The sequence below is a fragment of the Camellia sinensis genome, chromosome 6 (genome assembly GCF_055761805.1).
Source record: "Camellia sinensis isolate YWXY chromosome 6, ASM5576180v1, whole genome shotgun sequence".
NCBI classification, from domain to species: domain Eukaryota; kingdom Viridiplantae; phylum Streptophyta; class Magnoliopsida; order Ericales; family Theaceae; genus Camellia; species Camellia sinensis.
Genome location: NC_138966.1, coordinates 108956238 through 108965173, shown reverse-complemented (window position 1 = coordinate 108965173; position 8936 = coordinate 108956238). Strand labels below are relative to the sequence as shown.

The following is an 8936-nucleotide window of genomic DNA, read 5'->3' as shown; positions in this document are numbered from 1 at the left end:
TTGTATTTAAAGGTTTATACTTTTTGCAACGTTAATTCATCTTCATTTCTCATGTTGTTTAATGGATGTTCTATGCAATGTTAATTCTTCTTCATTGGAAGTGGGAAGGATTAGGTATTGTTTTCCCTTTTTGTTAGAAAATAAAAAACAAAACATTAATTGATTTCAAAAGCTTGTCTGACAAATTATTTTGAAAATGACTTTTGGAAAAGTTTTATGAAAAGCACTTTAAATTGCTTGAAAGACTTTTAAGATAATACTTTTAAACACAAGGCAAACATTTGAAAAAAAAAAAAATATGATAGGGGAAAGTTGTATCTTCTTCTAGAAAAATACCTTTAAATCGTTTTAAACACTTTTGGGAAAACACTTTCAAATACTTTTAGGAAATCACATTTAAATTGGTTTAAACACTTTTAGGAAAATACTTTCGGAAAAAAAGAAAAAATTGATATGAAAAAATTGTTTGACAAACTGTTTTTTGAAAGTAGTTTTTAGAAAAAAAAATTATGAACTGCTTTTAAGAGAGCACCTATAAATTGTTTTCTAATTTTTTTGAGAAATGATTTTGCATAAAAATAAAGAGCATAAATTACACTTTGGCCCCTTGTGTTTGGCCACTTTTTCACTTTGGCCCTTAAAAATTTTTTTTTTTTTATTATGGCCTTTCATGTTTCAAGTTTTTCTCAATTTACTCCTAAAATTAATTTCTGTTTCAAATTAGATAGAAAATACCATGATAACTATCACATAATACAAAAATATATTATTATATTGGGATTTAAATTTGTGTCAGAAGTATAAATTATATATAGTAAAATATTTTTATGCCATGTAACTGTGTCATTTTCTGTCTAATTTTTAACAGAAGTTAGTTTTAGGAGTAAATTGGGAAGGGGCTTGTCTCCACTCTACAAAGTGAACTGGACGATACTGTTGGGTCTGTGGGACCCACCACAAGTCTTATTTCGATGATTTGAACCGTTCAATGTATAGAGCTTGTTAAGTACTTCATCCTTATAAAAAATCACGTTGATTAGATACCGATAGCCTCTTGATCAGATAATATTTTTTTCAATGGTAAATATGATTTAAAAAAATAAATTGTTGACAAAAATGTGTTCTGATCAAGAGTTTATTAATATTTTATTAATGTGATTTTTTACAAGGCTGAACTACTTGATGAACTCTATACATTGAATGGTTCGGATTATCGAAATAGGACCTGTGGTGTGCCCCATAGACCCAACAGCACAACTCTCCAATTGAGAAAAACTTGAAATATAAAGGATCAAAGTAAGAAAAAATAAACTTTAAAGACTAAAGTAGCCAAATATAAAGAAAGCAAAGTATAATTTACCCAAAATAAAAATGATGAGTATTTTTAAACTTTTCATGATTTTTGCTTATGAGAACACAAAAAGATGAAAATGAGAAAAAAGATTAATTGAAAACTAGGGATGATCATGGATTAGGTTGGGTTGGGTGGCATCATATCTTTCATCCGTCCAAATTTAGACGGATTAAAAAAAAATCAATCTGCACCCGTCCACAGATTTGGCAGATGCGGATTGAGTAGGCCGTACAGGTTAACGGATGGATACGATTGGATTGGCAGTTTGGACTTTACAAATTATGGACATTTTTTTGAATTATAATTTATAACTTTTATAATCTCCAATAACTAGTAATTTGAAAAAATATGTATTATTTGTCTATATAATAGGTCATGGCATCACGTATGTATATTTTTCAGGTATTGTTTTCATTTTTAACAAAAATATACATTTATTATTTCTATTCTATATTGTTACTTGTTAGTATTTTTTTTTTTTCTGAACTTTATCTACGAGCGAATTGAGTTCATACGGGTGCGGGATGATTGATACATTATCCGAACCATATCTATAGATTTTGAAATATTTCATCTGCATCCGTCAATCGAAATACACGTATCCATCCAAAATTAATCCGATTGGGTAGGTTCGATCAAGTTAGATAGGTTGGACAGATTCATGATCACCCCTATAGAAAATAATATCAAAAAGGGAAAGACTATGTGTATACACACCTCAAAAAGTGTGTACCGCATACACTTTATAATTAAAGAAGAAAATGACATAATTTCATACTTTTTGAGTCATAACTAAAAAAAAAAAATCATAACCAAATAACACAAGAGGCATAACAAAATTTTTTGTAAGTAATAACTAAAAAAAGTCATAATTAAAAAAAAATTAAAGATACATAAAATAGAAATGTGCATAGCAAAATTTTCCTATAAAAAACATACTTCACTTTTGTTTGTCATTGTCATTAATAGACATTCCTTAGAGCATTTCCAACGGTTGAACAAATTTTTCATCAAATTTGAGTAAAAAAAAGACGTTTGGCTCAATTTGATATCAATCACCCCAATGGTGTACTGTAACTTTCATCAAAATGCACTGGGCGTCCGGGGGGACGACCGGCCGGTTGACCGAAAAGAGCAAAATCTATACAATTCTGTAGTTGAATTTTCAAGCTTGAGGGTCATCCGGGGGGTCGATCTCCCAGTGTAAAATCTGTACAAAATTTTGCGAAAATTGGTCATCTGATAGTGAAAATACAACGGTAATGAATAGTGTTTTGGTGAAAGACCCAAAGCATTTTTAGTTTGGTGAAAAATTTGGTGAATTTTCAATTTGATATCGTTTTGATGAAACTGTTGGAGACAAAAAAAACTGTCATTTTTCACCAAATTCAAATTTGGTGATGAATTTGGTGAACCATTGGAGATGGTCTTAGTGACATGTTATTGGATTTGTGATGACGAATGATGAAGTGGTGGATTAGCAAATTACTCGAGAATTATTTTTTATTACAATGATTCCCTGCTCATATCATTGATGAATTATTAAAAAAAAAAAATTGTGTCATATAAATTAAAATTTTGAGTGATTTATTAAGGGTTAGTTTGGCATGTTTGAAAAAAGTCAAAAAGTTAAAAAGTTATTATCCTATTTAAGTTACATTATCTTATTTAAGTCACATCACCTTTATAATACATCACTTCAAACCCAACTCATATTTCATAAAAAGTCAAAAAGTGCACTTATTTAGATCATCCAAAACAATCCCTAATATAATTATGTAAAAAGTGTATGGTTAATTATGGTAGTGTTTGATTTAGTTTTAGAATTATGATTTGAGAATGAAGTTGTATTTTGAGTTTGTGAGTTGTTGAATCATGATTTGAAAAGAAAAAAATTGTTTGGTTATAAGTTTTGAATTAAGTTTTGAATTTTGGAAATGGGTTTTGAAATAAGAAAAGCTGTTTGATTATGAGTTTTGAAAAGAATTTTCAAAACATAATTCAAAAACTTATAATATATAACCAAACACACAATTCAAAACTATATTGAAAATTTTAATTGAAACTCATAACCAAACTCTTTTTAAAATTTCTATTCAAAAAAATAATTATTGAAAAAAATAAAATTTTTATCTAAAAAATTTTAAAAATTCTAAAAATATTTTTTTATTTAAAATATTAAAAAATATATATTATTGTTTGTGAAAAAAAATTCAGCTAGTGCTTTAAATTTACTTTTGATTGTATATTTGATTGAATTTTTTTTTAAATTGTTCTGTTTAATTTTTTTTAAAAAAATTACTGTAACAAATTAATTTTTATTTAATTTTTTTTAATTTTAAATAAATGGCCAAATAATTTGTCATTTTGGTCTAAAAAAACAATTTCTATATTTAAAAAATATGAAAAACAAATATAATTTTTTTTTTTCAAATAGCAGGTGGCAATTGCAACTGAAAAAAAAGAAGAAGAAAAAACACTGTATCGGTCAACTAGCCGGATGTCTGGAAGGATGTCCGAGTAGATCCAAAAATTTAAAAACTCTCTCATTACCAAACATGTTTTCAAATATGTTTTGAAATGTGATTTAAAATCATATTTTCAAAACTATAATCAAACGGCAAGTTAAAATATGAGAGTGAAATCATAATTTCAGAATAAAACCAAAGAGCGCCTGTATTTTTTTTCAAACTTCCAGTCCATGACATCATGGCTCTAATACTACTTATTAGACCAAGTTCTATCATCTCTTCTAACACTCATTGGTAGTAGGAAATGTTTTAACATTTAATAGGGGATTTTTTTTTTTTTAAAGTTTCTTGATATTAAGATTTTATAATATAAAGAACATCTAATATTTTCATAATGTCTAAGATCCCTCAATATCGATCCAGAGAAAATTCGATCTAAAAAAATTCTAGAAATTTCTTTAGACTTTCCATTCTCCAAAGAAATTCTCTGGAGAGAAATTTTGGACTTCCCAGAGAAATTCTGAGAATTTCTTCCTACAGTATTTCTCCCCAGAGAAAAAACCTCAGCATTAACAAGAGAACCTCAAACTAATTACTAATTTTTCAAAAAAAAAAAAATCAAAAAACAAGTTCTAAAAAATGAACTATTAAGATTTACATCTCCATCTTTAATGTGTAGAGAATTTCTCTGGATTTAAACCAGAGAAAATTGAAATTTCTCTGAGCTCAAACACTACAGGAATTATAGGTTTTGACAATGTTTATTTAACGACGTTTTATGAAATGCCACATTTTATACTATTTAATGGCGTTTTTTAACCGTCGCTTTTGTTCAATATTAAAACGGCACTGTTTAACTATTTGAAGGGGTTGAAAAACGTCTTCGAATGTCCTCTCTCTGGCGAGCTGGTAAATACACTCGTTCACTCATCAGGAGGATGCCCTAATCTCAGTCTATCGTTAGTTCTCTCTCTCTCTCTCTCTCTCTCTCTCTCTCTCTCTCAGTCTATCGTTAGCTCTCTCTCTCTCTCTAAACAGATGCCCTAATCCCTTCCAGCAGAAATCAACGGATCGGTTTCGATTTTGATTTCGAAGTTCTCTTATTTTGAATCCTTGCGCCTTCTCTGATTTCGATTTCGATTTTGAAGCTTCACTGCCATCACCATCTGCACCGACGAGGTAGGTGAGTTCTCTCTCTCTCTCTCTCTCTCTCTCTCTCGCAACCCTCTCTAAACGCTTATCATTTGCAGAGATTCAGATCGGTCTTAGTGATATCATCTTAGAGCGATTTCGATTTCAAAGATCCAAAACACCATCTGCACCATCGTCTACTAAGGTGAGCTCCATCGTCTCTCTGTCTCTCTCTGAAACTCTTCATTTCGAAGCCTATTCCAGTGCTGTAATGAAAACATCTCTCTCAATTCATCTCTAAACGCTTATCATTCACAAAGATTCAGATCGGTCTCAGTGACAGTTTCCCCACGTTTTGTCCTTCACTTTTTGTGCAGTTCTTTTTTTCTTTTGTTGATGATTTTGCTTTATTTTGTATTTGTTTCAGGTCCTGTTGCTGAAGACATGTTTCACTGGCAGGCAACAATTATGGGTCCACCTGACAGTCCTTATGCTGGTGGGGTTTTTCTAGTTACCATCCATTTTCCTCCAGATTACCCTTTCAAGCCACCTAAGGTGTCTCCTCCACTCTAATCGTTTCTTGTGTTGTTGCTCGAGTACTGTGTCATATTGAACTTTATTAATTGCTTTGTTTTTTGCTTTACTTATTTTCAACTCGGTCTTGAATGTGCGAATTTGCTGAGTTTAAAGTTTATGTGGTCTTATGCTTTGTGAATTTTTTATGGGCTGTACACCTCTAATATCTAGTCTACTTTCTGGAAATTTGGGGCTTTTCTTGGCAAGTCTAGCTTTTGTGATTTTTTTCTCAGTCGTCTTCGAATTTTTAGGTAATATTTGTAAAAATACAAGTTATCGTGATATTTTGTTTGCATTCTCTTATTTCTCCAGTTTGAAATACAAAATACTAATGACAAATTCACTGCTAAGATTTTTCACTAGAAAAGTGAAGATAAATGCATAGTTATCATGGTATATCCATTTAATTTTTACGTCAAAGGTAATTGGAATATAGTTTGTGCTGGAAATTGGCCAAGTCTAGATTGCTGCCCATGAGCATAATCTGCTATGGAGTTTATATTGTTACGTGTAAGAATGGAGCACTTGTTTGTGGAGTGGATATATTGCTATGTATAATTCATGTTGTTTTTGTCTTTGTTGACTTAGAAAGCATATATTGGGTTTATTGAATATAAAATAGTAGCCCTTAGGAAAGGAAGAAGTACTAGATGAATATACAATATTCAATATTGACATGATTAAAGATGTGTAATGAAATTGTGACTGTCATAAGGAAAATTATGATGAAATGAATTTCTAGTTAGAGCAGTTTTCTTAGCTTTATGCTCCTATACCCATCCCTTCCATGATGCACAATTATAATGTGGATGAAGCTTATTTGCATAAACTCACACAAGGTTATGGCGGTGCATCATGCATGGTTCTTTTCTTTACTTGAGATACAGGTGGCAGGACTATCTTCCATAAGCTCACATGTGATGTGACGTAGGATGAATAAAGAGAAATAGTTAGCCAAATGTAGTGTGGGACAACCATAAAGTAGGTTTTTGGGGCGATAATACGTAGTCTTGTGGTTGAAAGCTTGGTGAGAGAAAGGTTTTTAGGGGTTTTATGGCTAACAAAAGGTGGAGCTGCAAGGCTATCATTAAAAGTGCTTAAACTGCAGAAAACTAAGAAAAAGAAGATGAAAGGCATCCCACCTAGAGTCCCATAGGCATCACGCCTAGCATTAGGAATGCATCACACAATCCCAAAGAAACTCCAAAAAGCTCTAAAGCATGTTCTTCATTGAATTATAAGTATTATATTACTTTTTTAAAAAAGAATTCCTAATTCCGAAAGGGCACTTGACTTCAAAATTTGAAATTTAGACTTTCGCTTCTAAAACTAACTAAAAAACATGTTTGGAGATCCAACAACATGGGTTGACTCATATTACAACCCACGACAACTCTAACAGCCCATGGCCAGAAAATTTTTAAGTCAGTAAAATTAGCCTATCATATGAAAACAAGAATACATAAAATGATTATGATAGGAGAATTTGATGTAACTACTAGTTTACCTTTCAAAAGAGACCAATTATTATTTTGTTGGTGGTTGTTCCCAATCATCTTATAAACTGATTGTTATTTACATTCTAGTCTCATTTAAAGCATATAAAATTATCTGAGTAAAAGAGCAACTAATAGTGCTGTAATTACTGCTAATTTTAATTTTTCTGAAGAAAGTTTGTACTGCGCAAAAGCAGAGCACAGTGCTCTGTTGTATGATAAATTTTGTAAAGAATAGGGATTTTTACTTTTAAGTAGACTAACTGATAAACCTATGCATTGCCACTTTCTTTGTATGGTGAGCATTTTGCATATTCTCCATGAAGTGCATTAGTCTTTTGTTTTGTCATTAAATAGAGCCTCCCAGTACAGAAAGCTCCCTAGCCCTTCTCTCTGACTACTAAAATGGTAAAAAAAATTCTCCACATTGGCTCTAGATTCATTAAAGAAGTCAATGCAGAACAAAATAATAGATCAATCTTCCTGGTAGTTTTGTGGTAAATTGGTAAAACATTTAGGATGATGAATTTTTAACTGATCTGATTTCTATGCCAAATCATCATCTAGGGCAATAGGCATCGTGTTATGACAGTTTCCCCACGTTACGACCAGTACAAAGATGCATGGGATACTCATGTTCTTCTTCAGGTAAATTCTTTTTGGTGCTTGTTTTGCCAAATTCCAACCATTTCAATGAAAGGTTAGGTTTTACTATATACTAGTCTAGCGAATGATTCTTGGGATTAGTTTCTTCAAAGATAAGTTTCTATATTGCAGATAAAAATTGGAGACCGAATAGAGACAGTTCGCTTCTTCCACTGCTACAAACGTGGAGTTGATCGTGTTTTTGTGGATCACCCAATGTTCCTGGAAAAGGTTTATTTCTATCCTCAATCAACTGTTCTCATATTTAGGGGTGAACTATATATACTTTAGCTGTAATAGTCAGCTTGATCTTAGTTCTGATGCTTGAATTTCTGAACTTTCAAAGGTTTGGGGTAAAACTGGATCTAAGATCTATGGGCCTAAGACGGGAGGATTACCAGGACAACCAAATTCGATTCAGTATATTGTGCCAAGTAAGTTATTTGATGCAACCTGTAGTTTCAAGCCCGTAATTCCATGAATGATTTTCATTCTTTGAACACTTGATTCAAAATAAAAAAGTGCAGTTGTTTTGTCGTAACTTCCTACTATATTATATATGGAAAATGATTGTCAAGCAGAAATTTTATACTGAAAACTCACTAAAAATGCTGTGGCAGTGAAATTTTTTGAAATTATAAACCACAGTGCTTGGTAGGAAAATATATATATATATATATATATATTTTGTATATCATTGCTCATTATGTATTAGAGAAGTAATCGGTCGATGGGATGTTAAGGCAAAAGGTTGGCATTGTGCTCCAAATTTACATGGTTTTGCATTCAACACGAGTCAATCATCCATGTTCTTGTTTGTTTTACATAATGACCACCTGTGGTATATCATTGTTTTATTTCCTCTTACTGCCTACTCAAGATTTTTGTTAGCCTACGCCTGATCACTTATGCATAAAATCTTCTTGTTAGTGCTTCTTGGTATGTGATAAAATCTTCTTGTTAGTGCTTTTTCAAGTACTGTTTATAAGTATTGGGTACAAATTCTTTAATTTGTGTTTATTTTGGTGAATCTGATTGCAGTTTATGTTTTGATGCAGGCATATAAACCAGTGAAGACTACAAATTTAATGCTAAGACATGATTTTTAGATATATGTTAGTTTGTGGTTAATGTTAAGACATGATTTTTTAATATATGTTAGTTTGTAGTTAATGTTAAAACATTATTTTTGGATTTTGGACATGTTAATTTTGTGGGTAATGGTGATTGAATATTAATTGAATGAGAAAGTGAATTAATGCT

At 31.1% G+C, this 8936-nt stretch overlaps 1 pseudogene across 1 annotated transcript; it reads left to right on the top strand.

The window, feature by feature from the left end:
* Positions 1–7433: 7433 nt before the first annotated feature.
* On the top strand, positions 7434–8336 carry LOC114305587 (granule-bound starch synthase 1, chloroplastic/amyloplastic-like; annotated as a pseudogene). Its single transcript, XR_014333865.1, has 4 exons — positions 7434–7514; positions 7596–7676; positions 7806–7904; positions 8020–8336. The product of XR_014333865.1 is annotated as a granule-bound starch synthase 1, chloroplastic/amyloplastic-like (transcript).
* The last annotated feature ends 600 nt before the right edge of the window (positions 8337–8936 follow it).